Here is a 10,259-nt window from a genome sequence, read left to right as displayed (position 1 = left end):
GTCATTCAATAAAATATTATTGTGAAATATGTCTGTTTTAGTGCGTAGTCCTCTACAGTTTTGATACATAATAGTAATCATCGTGAATTATGTAAGTTTTTCTATAAGTGTAAATAATTTTGGTAAAGATAAGAGATAAAAAAACAAATAATAAATGCAGAGTTTTATGAAGGACACGCATGATGTTATACTATACTGGTAAAATAGTGAAATATAAATGTGAGCAGCAAGTACGGAGAGCATGTTAGGAAAGAGGGGGGGAGTGAGAGTGGAATGGGGGAATGGTGTAAGGTTGTGGATAAATAATACGTCGATTACTCGACGAATTATAGAATTACAAAACATATGATTATAAACAATATAAGAAGATAACAAAATATAAGGAAATAGAAAAAACTAAGTAAAAAAAAAAAAAAAACATATAAATTACTATATTCAACGGAAGGTTAAATAAAAATAAAAATGCAAGAAGTGCGCGATGATCTTAATAGTACGGTCGTATGTTAAAAGAAATATTTTTAGCATAAACAAAATATTAATTTATAAGATATATAGGATATATAAACATGTCTAAAATTACATCATAGATACCTAAGTGAATTGTTGGTATATGTGAGTCGTGAGTTACTTGTGAAATACACGTAAATATTATACATATACATACACATACACACATATGTTTATATATTTTTTAATCATTGGTGAAATATTATAATATTTTTAATATACGCAAAGTTCAATACGTCATATACCTACATACTTTTTTTTCAAATCAATTACAAATTACAACGACATCTATGAAGTTAATAGAAGGTGCCAATATGATTAAAAAAATTATAATGGTACAGGTATATATAAAACTTCAAATCAAAAAAAAAAAAAGTTAGAGCAGATAAAGGCAAACTAAATTTATCAATAAAAACTGTTTACGTGCGTAAAATAGAGTTGAAAGATAGACTTACATTTATATAATAACATCATAATATGAAAAATAGAGTAAAATAGAGTAGAAAGATAGATTTACATTCACATAATAATATCACAATACGAATGTAAATCTTCATAATATCATATTGTAAACGAAATGTAGGTACCGAGACGCTAAGTTAAAAGTCTGTGTGTATAGTTCGCGGTGTAGTTCACTTATTTATAAAAGTACGTAAATTAATATATGTTTTGTGTCTCTGTTGCGCTGAGTAAATAATAAACAGGTAAGAGATACGTACATATACATTTATATATGAACATATTTTTTAAATTATTTTTTATTTTTATGGATAGTGAAATATAATAATATTTCTAGTAGGTATGTGCAGTGTTCAATACGTCACATACCTATATAAATTTTTCAAAGCAATTACAAATTACAAAGGTATATATGAAGTTAATTGGAGGCGACAATATGTTTAAAAATATATAATGGTATAGGTATATATAAAACTTCAAATCATAAAAAGAAGTCACAGCAGATAGAGGCAATCTTAATTTTAATGCTAAATGTATCAATAAAAACTGTACACGTGCGTTAAAAAGAGTACAAAGATAGATTTACATTCAATTTATAACATCATAATATGAATGAAAATCTTCATATCACATTATAAATTACAAATGAAATGTAGGTACCGAGACGCCGCGAACTATAGTTCACGTCTGTGGGTGCAGTCACTACTATTTTGTTGATATATTAATACAGGCATGTGTCTCTAATTATTGCGCACAGTAAATAATAAAGAGGTAAGTAAATAGATTATGGCCACAAGCGCATAATAATATACAATTGATACTATAGGTTTGTGTAGAACATAAGGGATAAATACCCGTATTATAGAAGAAACAGGATAATAAATAATAAAATATAATGAGTTTAAGAAAATTTTATCGAAATAAGAATAATAAGCAGGCCAAATTCCTAGTATCGAAATTTTTTTATTTATTTTTTATTTATTGAAACATATAAACAAGGTTACAATTTTTTTAACAATATAAACACCAATATATCAATCACTCTCCTAATAAAGCAGCTGCTTGTGTTTAGGAGAGGACAACAAAAATATTTTTACATTTGTTTAAATTAAACAAAAAATATTAGTAATAAAACAAAAAATAACAATAAAAGTAATAAAAATATAGGTTAGTTAATAAATGATTCAAAGAATTTAAAAGGCAAAAACATATTTCTAAACAATAAGTAAAGTTATGAGGTGGTACAAGAGTATTTTAATTTAATTTTTTTTTTATATTTTTCGTAGTTTTCTTCCGATCGTATATCAAGGGGTAATTTATTAAATAATTTTACACCCTTGAATATATAGTGATGTTGTGCTGTTGTGGTTCGTGCTAGTGGCACGGTTAGTCCTCCAACAGATATTATTCTTTTGCTAATATTCAATTGTGGTAAATTATTTTTACTAAAGAAATCTTTATGTATTTGTAGAAGTGCAATTTTGTCATAAATTTTTGTAAGTGCGGGAACCGGGAAATCTTGAAAAACATTTATAGTTGGGTAGTAATATGGCTTTTTTAAGATGATTTTTATTAGTATTTTTTGAATAGTTTCCAGTGGGAGTAGGGATGATTTATATGCACCCCCCCAAGCCACGATTCCATATTGTAGGACAGAGTGCGCCAGTGCATAATAAATATCTTTTAGTATTTTTAATGATACAATATTTCTTAGTCTAAAAAATATATAGATTAGTTTTCTCATTCTGTCTACTGTGGAATTTATTTGACTTTTCCATTTAATGTTATTATCAATAATTATTCCAAGATATTTTATTTCTTTTTTACTACTAATGTTTATACAGTTTGAATTACAGGGTGCGAATTTAAGGAGGCAATTTCTTTCGTGAATTTTTATGTTTAGATTTAAATTTGAGTTATTCCCTGTTAGGCTATAAGGTATAAAATGGGTTTTTTCGACATTCAGTGTCAATAAATTTTCGTCAAACCATAGTTTAACGATATTTATTGCATTATTAGCTGATACTACGACCTCATTCCATGAATTTCCTTCAATAGTTATAACTGTATCATCTGCGTAAGATATGATGTTTCCAATGATTGGGAGTTGAAAGAGTTCATTAACATATAATATAAAAAGTAAAGGTCCCAAAACAGTTCCTTGTGGAATTCCAAAATCTATATTTTCTATTTCACTTAATTCGTTGTTTACTTTAACCTGTTGAGTTCTTTGATAGAGATAACTTTTTAACCATGTTTTAGCTTTGCCAGTAATTCCTATATTATTTACTTTATTAATTAATTTTGAATGTGAGACACTATCAAAAGCTTTACTGAGGTCAATGAATATACTTAAGCATTTTTTGCCTCTATCTAATGTTTTGTAAATAAGCTTAGTTAATTCTGCAATTGCGTCTTGTGTGCTAAGTTTATCTCTAAAACCGTATTGACTAGGGTTAATACTTTTTTGGTTATCTGTATAATCAGTAATTTGTTTTTTTATTACTTTTTCGTGTATTTTTGCAATGTTGGATAATAAGGATATTGGGCGGTAATTGTTTACTTCTTTTGGATCTCCGGATTTATATACTGGGATTATAATGGCTTTTTTGTAGTTAGACGGGAATATTCCGTATTTAGTACTTACATTAATTATATGCGTAATCGGTTTGGTTAGAAAATTGCAGTATTTTTTCAAGATTTCTGTAGTTATACCGTCGTATCCTGGCGCACTACCATTTTTAAGTGATTGTATTATGTTTTCAATATTTTTTTCTGAAGTCGGTTTAAAAATTGAAAGATTGCTATTTGTTATTTTATCTTCATGTATGTCATCAGGTTGATAATTTTGGTCAATTTTATATGCAAGTTTTTGACCGACGGTAGCGAAAAATTTGTTGAAAATATTTGCGCACATTTTTGGTTCACGGATAGCATTTATTTTAGTTCCATTATTGTTTATGACATTTATTGTAGACTTATTTTTATTATTTTTATTCATTATTTCATTTATAGTGTTCCATGTTTTTTTAGGGTTTTCTTTTGTGAGGATTATTTTCTCCCTGTAATATTTTTCTTTTGTGTCTTTGATAATTTTAATGAGTTTGTTCCGGAATATTTTGTATTCATTTTTTACTTGGCTATTGGTAGGGTTTTTTTTTGTGTCTATGAAAAGTTTTTCTTTTTTCCGGATAGATATGAGTAATCCTTGCGTAATCCATGGTTTGATTTGCCTTAATTTAGAACTTGGTTGATTATTTATAAAGGTTGTACAGTCTGCGATATGAGCATTTAAAGTTTCTTCAAAGAAGTTTGCGCACATGTCTGGGTTTTGGCAATTTAGTATTGAGGACCAAGATTCGTTACTTAATTTATTGTTTAATTTTACATTGTTCAATTTGGAAATTATGTTAATATTTTTTCTAGAGTCATTTAATCCTAAGTTTTTATTGAAATCATAAATAAAAATATTTGTATGGTGATCTGTTATATCATTTTTCCATATAATAGATTTAATTTTTTCTGTGTGTTTAATATTGCTCCATATGTGGTCCAGGCATGATGGCGATTGGTTTGCAAATTCTCTTGTGAAATTATTTACACATGATATAAAGTTCATTTCATTCATAGCATTTATATAATCTAATTTATTTTTACAGTGGTTATTAGGACCAATATTAATATTTAAATCACCTATTACGATACAATTTAGATGGTTTTTGTTACATAGTATTTTTTTTAATTCTTCTATAAATAAAGGTACATCAGAACTGTGTGTTCGATATATTGCGATTATATTGAATGGCATATTATTTAAAACAAAATTTAATGACAAACAGTTTGCTTTGCATATGTGTATTTCGGTAATATTGATATCAGTAAATTTTTCTTTAGCGTATACTACAATTCCACTATTTTTATTAATCTGATAATTTGTATTGTAATTTTTGTAGTTTGGGATGATTGGTATATTTATGTTTGCATGTATGTGCGCCTCGGATAGTATTATGAAATCTGGCTGTGAACATAATGTATTTAGGGATACCAAAAGTTCATCCATGTTTTTATTTATACTTCTAATGTTTAGGTGCAAGATTGTTAGTCTATTTATTATATTGTCATAGATCTTATTGCATTCACTGGCTGCTTCACATACGTATTCTTCTATATTTAGATTTTTATCAATTTCGCTTAAGTTAAAATTTTCCATTGTATTTATTTAGGTGTGATAAAATATGTATATAAAATTCTACGAGTAAATGAATAAGTAATAATGCTCATAATTAGTGTAACACTATTCTTGCTCGATTTCAGTTCGTATCTAAAATTGTAGGTTTTGATTTTTTCTATAAGATTTATTTTATGTTTAGATAATACTCGGAGACATAGTGAGTGTTTGTTTAATTGACAGCAATAATTAATTTGATTCATTCTTCTTTTTATAATAATTACAATAAAAAATAGCGTTTGTAAGAATATATCAATAGTACAAGTGAACATATAGTGTAGAGATTTATTGCATATAGAATATTGGCAGCATGATATATGGGTTAGTAATGTATATAATAATAATTTTGACAAATTAATATATCTATAATTAGACTTTAGTATTCTGTAATTTACTAGCATTCGATAAATGCAGTTGTGGATTGTTATTGTATTTTCTATTTTCTGGTAGGAATATACAAATGTAGAACGTAGATGTAATGAATTGTAAAAATAAACATAAAAGTGTAGTAAGTAGAGATGTGTTATCATGAAGAAAATATTTAGGTTTTTTATCTTCAATATAGAGAATGATTTAAATTTTTTGGTTTTAAATACATATATCCTGACTTTAAAGTATGTAGAATGATGAAAGATTTGTCGGTTTTTTAATGTATAGACTATTATTATTATTATTTTTTATAGCTTGTGGATATTCAAAAGTACATGCGTATTTGTAAGACATTGAGAATAGATATGAAATATTTTTACAGACATCTTTAAAATGTATAACAATATTCCAGTTTTTGTTCCGTGAGAGCAAGTATTTTTTTGTAATATTGACAGTTCGTTTGATTATGGACATTTTTTTTTTAATTGTTAGTATCATTTTTGAATATTTCTTAGAATTTTCAGTTTTAATAGTAAGTATACTTGTTTTATATACTGGAGATTGATAGGGAACATCATGTTTTTTTAAAGAATATGTCATAGCATTATTAATTTTGTTAGTTTTTAAAATTTTGAAAGTGCAGGTACATGCATAATATATTGACAATAAACATGAGTTACTATGAAAAATATACCTTGAATCCAAATTAGTATTCAATTTTCTGTTGTGCGAATGCCAGCATTTTTTTATAATATAAACAGTTGGTTTTATCATTCGCATTATGATTGGTAGGAAATGACAGTTGAAATCTGTCATTTTGAAAAGTGCAGTTTACACACCTCGGTTGATTTGTTGAGGCACATTCTTTGAACAAGTGAGCAGCTCCACAGTGCGAGCAGGAAGGCGAATTGTTTTTCTCTTTCTGGTTGCAGTTTCTTGATGTATGTCCGTAACGTAGACAGAAGTAGCATTGTATTACTGGGCAGGCGTCGCCAACCGTAACTCGCTGGTAGCCAATGTTTATTTTTTCTTTATTTAATAGAATCTTCCTGGTTGTGCTGTCTACTTCTACTATGTAGTTAGCGGTGTCATTGTATTTGTTTTTAATTATTGCTTTTATGTTAAAAATAGAATTTTTCTGTTTCTTGCGTTACAATTTTGATATCCTCATTTTTGTTCAAGATATCGTCAGTAAAATCTTCTTTGATAAAGTCGTTGAAAATTCCCTTGAATATCATTGTTGGTTTTTTCTTTGTTAATTCTTTGCAGTCAATATCATGTAGATCTTTAGAAATTAGAGTTTGTAGTTTTTTAGCGTCTTCTTTATTAACACAATCGATTACAATTCGATTTTGGGAGATTTTTTTGATGCCTTCAATGCATATTCCTAATTGGCTGGTTTTAAAGTGCCTTTGAATTTTATTTTGTATTTCTGTTGATGTATCTTTATTTTTTGGAGTAATTAAGATACTGTACTTGTTTTTTATATTTTTTTGTTTTTTTATATCAGCAGGTTGATTATTCTCCAGAAAGCCCATTTTGGTAGCAACAAGGCTTATATTCCCTAGCAGTTCTGTGAGTTTTGGTGACAATTTCCCCATTTGTTCTTTTGTAAACTTATTGCTTGGGTCCATTATAGTATTTTGTAAGGAATTTATAATTTGGTTTGCCGCAGAGATGAAAGAAAAGGTGTCACTGGTGTCCATGGTACTGCTTCGAAATGTAGAGCGGTAAAAGGTTTAGCGGCCCTGCGTGGACGATGTTGGTCGGCGGTCGAACGTCGTAGCACGTACACACACACACACACAAACTGAGTTCAACACTGGCCTATTACCGAGTAATCGCTGTTTATCAAATGTTTTGAGAGCAAACTTTTTTTTCAAAAATTCGGATTTAGGTTATTACAGATGTACTAGTACAGCTTGACACTTCTTTACTACACTGCTACTGCAATTCCGTATATATTAGTGCACTATTTTTTGTCAAATACGTTTAGAATATTTACTTGTTTGATTTTAAACAGGAACGAAATTCACAGCGTGTTTCTGTACAGCGGTATTATTGTTACCCACCCAAATGCAATATAATTAGTTGTTATTAATTACAATGGGTTATACATACCTCAATGACTTAATGTGGTTATGGAAGTAGCATTTGGATAAGTTATTTTGCAATAAAATTAATTATCTGCCTACCCAACACAATTTATTATTATTTCCTTGGGAGAAAATTATTTCCAATTAGCCAATAATTAGCCAAATAGATAATAATGCATGAAAGCAACTCATTGGTAGAAATAAATGCTTTGCAAATTTAAACATATTTTTTTATACACTTATTTTTTAGTATTTGTTCTGGGGCGCAGGCCAATAGACTTGGAGCCATCGTGTTGAGGATGGGGACCGGGTGTGATGGATGAGGTGTTGGATGAGCTGGTGCTGGTGCTGGTGTTGGTGCTGGCGCTGGCGCTGGAGCCGGTGTTGGTGCTGGTGCTGGTGCTGGCTGATAGTTTGGTCACAAGGGCGGCAGCGACATCCAGCTGCTTTTGGGTACTGATGGCGTGCTTGCTGCCATCAGGGAGCAGAACCACAATTGTGCCGTCGCTGGTCCAACACTTGTTGTTTGAAAAGATTGAACGTGCAGAGGAAAAGAGTTTTTGTCGTGTTTTTGTTAGGGATTCAGTTAGTAGACGAGAGGAGTTTTTCAGCCCTTTCTTCCTCTCCCATACAGATCGACGGTCGATTTGGCGCTGGAATTCAATAAGAATGGGTCGATTCTTATTTGGTTTCATGTGACCAAGTCTTCTGGTGGAGACGATACCCCTGATGGCGTCTTCGTGGCACCCTAGGCCGGTCAACGCCGCAGTCACAAGGGATCTCGTGTCTTCTGGTCCATCTTCTTATGTACTAACTACTCTATTTATTCACCAATTTCAAGAATTCAACACCTTGCAAAGAAACGCTGTTATCTTATTGATATGTTTGTTGTTAATAATTTTGTGGGTTTCAAAAGGCAACTTATTTCAGATCTATTTGCTCGTTATTAACTTTAATCATTTTCTTATCTTTTTTAAATCTTGACTCTATACCTTCCTACGACTACATCGCGTACTCCTTTTTAGTTTTATTTTGTTTTTAACACACATATTAGACTGTATACATGTACGAAATACTTGATTTATATATATATATTGTTATTTTTTGTTGTTTTAAAAATAAAAACCTTCTGTTGGACCTGTATTTTGCAGTGAATAATGTAAAATATTTATCATGTAAAAGCCCATCAGGTTGTTTAAATTAATAAATACAGAAAAACCTATTCAAATCTCAATCACAGATGATGCACAAGGCTTATTAAAAGTCAGCCAATACATAAATAAAACATTTCTTTTCAAATTTTACGATACACAGTATACCCATGGGAAATTTTCTTTCAGGCAATCAAGATCACTGGAATTTATTGGTTGTTTAAAAATATACATTTTACATGTCATTGGAAGGTTTCTAGATAAGAGCCACTTATATTATTTCAACTAAATCTCGAGTATAACACAAATTCTTTTGTACCTAAAAATGTAATAGGTATTTTATTGAAATTATAAAGCAAAGGTACAAATTAATAATATGTTACAAAATACCAATTCAATTACCCAGTTTAGTATGGAAATATGATTGGATCTAACTGGGGAGCTAGTCTATTGACTACTTAAAAATAATAAGGGCACAATACTATCACATTCATTTGTATACATTTGTTCTTGCAGTGCTATTGTGTTCAGTTGTATAGGTTCCTATTTTTAGGAACCTTATACCTTACAATTTTGTCACTCAATCACAAATACCAACTCTGACTGTTTATGTTAAGACTCTTCTATAATCATTTCTATACACTAATTTGCAGTATTCATTAACATAAGTTTGTATATTCCACGTAACTGTAGTTTTCTTTTTAAAAAATATAGATTTTAGACTTCCAAAAACAAATTTGTCGGGAATTCAAAATAATCTCTATTTTAAAGGATTTAAGATTTTTAATGAACTACTGACAGATGTTAAAGAAGCTAAAGCCTTGTTGCTTTTCGTGTGTTATGCCTAAATACTATCTATCTTTATAAATAAAAATTTAAATGTTCATTTGTTCAAAATCTTTAATCTCCGAGAATTCTTCACTAATGTGTGAAAAAAAAAGAAAAAAATATTTTTTAAATATCGCCTTCTGTTGGACGTAAAAGCAAAATGCGCTATTCTTTCTCTATCTGCACAGACAGACTGAGCCACAGCAACGCATGGCGGAGTACAGCTAGTAAAGAATAAGTTTTTTATTGTAAAGTGTCCTTAATGTCTCACAAATAAGTTGTTAAAAGGTCTATACTAGATATAAAAATGTAATTTTTTTAACTAAATAAAAACATACAAAAAAATAATTTTGGAAAAACCTGTTCTTTTAAATGGCAAAGAATGCCCGCTATTATTATACACAGGTTCCTATTTTTATAATTTTGTGATTATCAGCTCTGTACTGTTTATGTTAAGAAAGTCTAAAATCATCTAAATATTTGCTGTATTTGTAAATATAAGTTTGTCTATTCCATGTAACTACAGTTTTGTTTTTAAGGTTAAACACAACGCTTGTTATATTCTACGTGTTTATATGTGGATGGCGTTAATTAATTTATTTTATTACGCTATTTGCAAGG

This window comes from Hesperophylax consimilis, chromosome 6, assembly GCF_061612785.1.
Source record: "Hesperophylax consimilis isolate HC1 chromosome 6, BYU_Hcon_1.0, whole genome shotgun sequence".
In the NCBI taxonomy this organism is placed as follows: Eukaryota; Metazoa; Arthropoda; class Insecta; order Trichoptera; family Limnephilidae; genus Hesperophylax; species Hesperophylax consimilis.
This window is presented reverse-complemented; position numbering follows the sequence as displayed.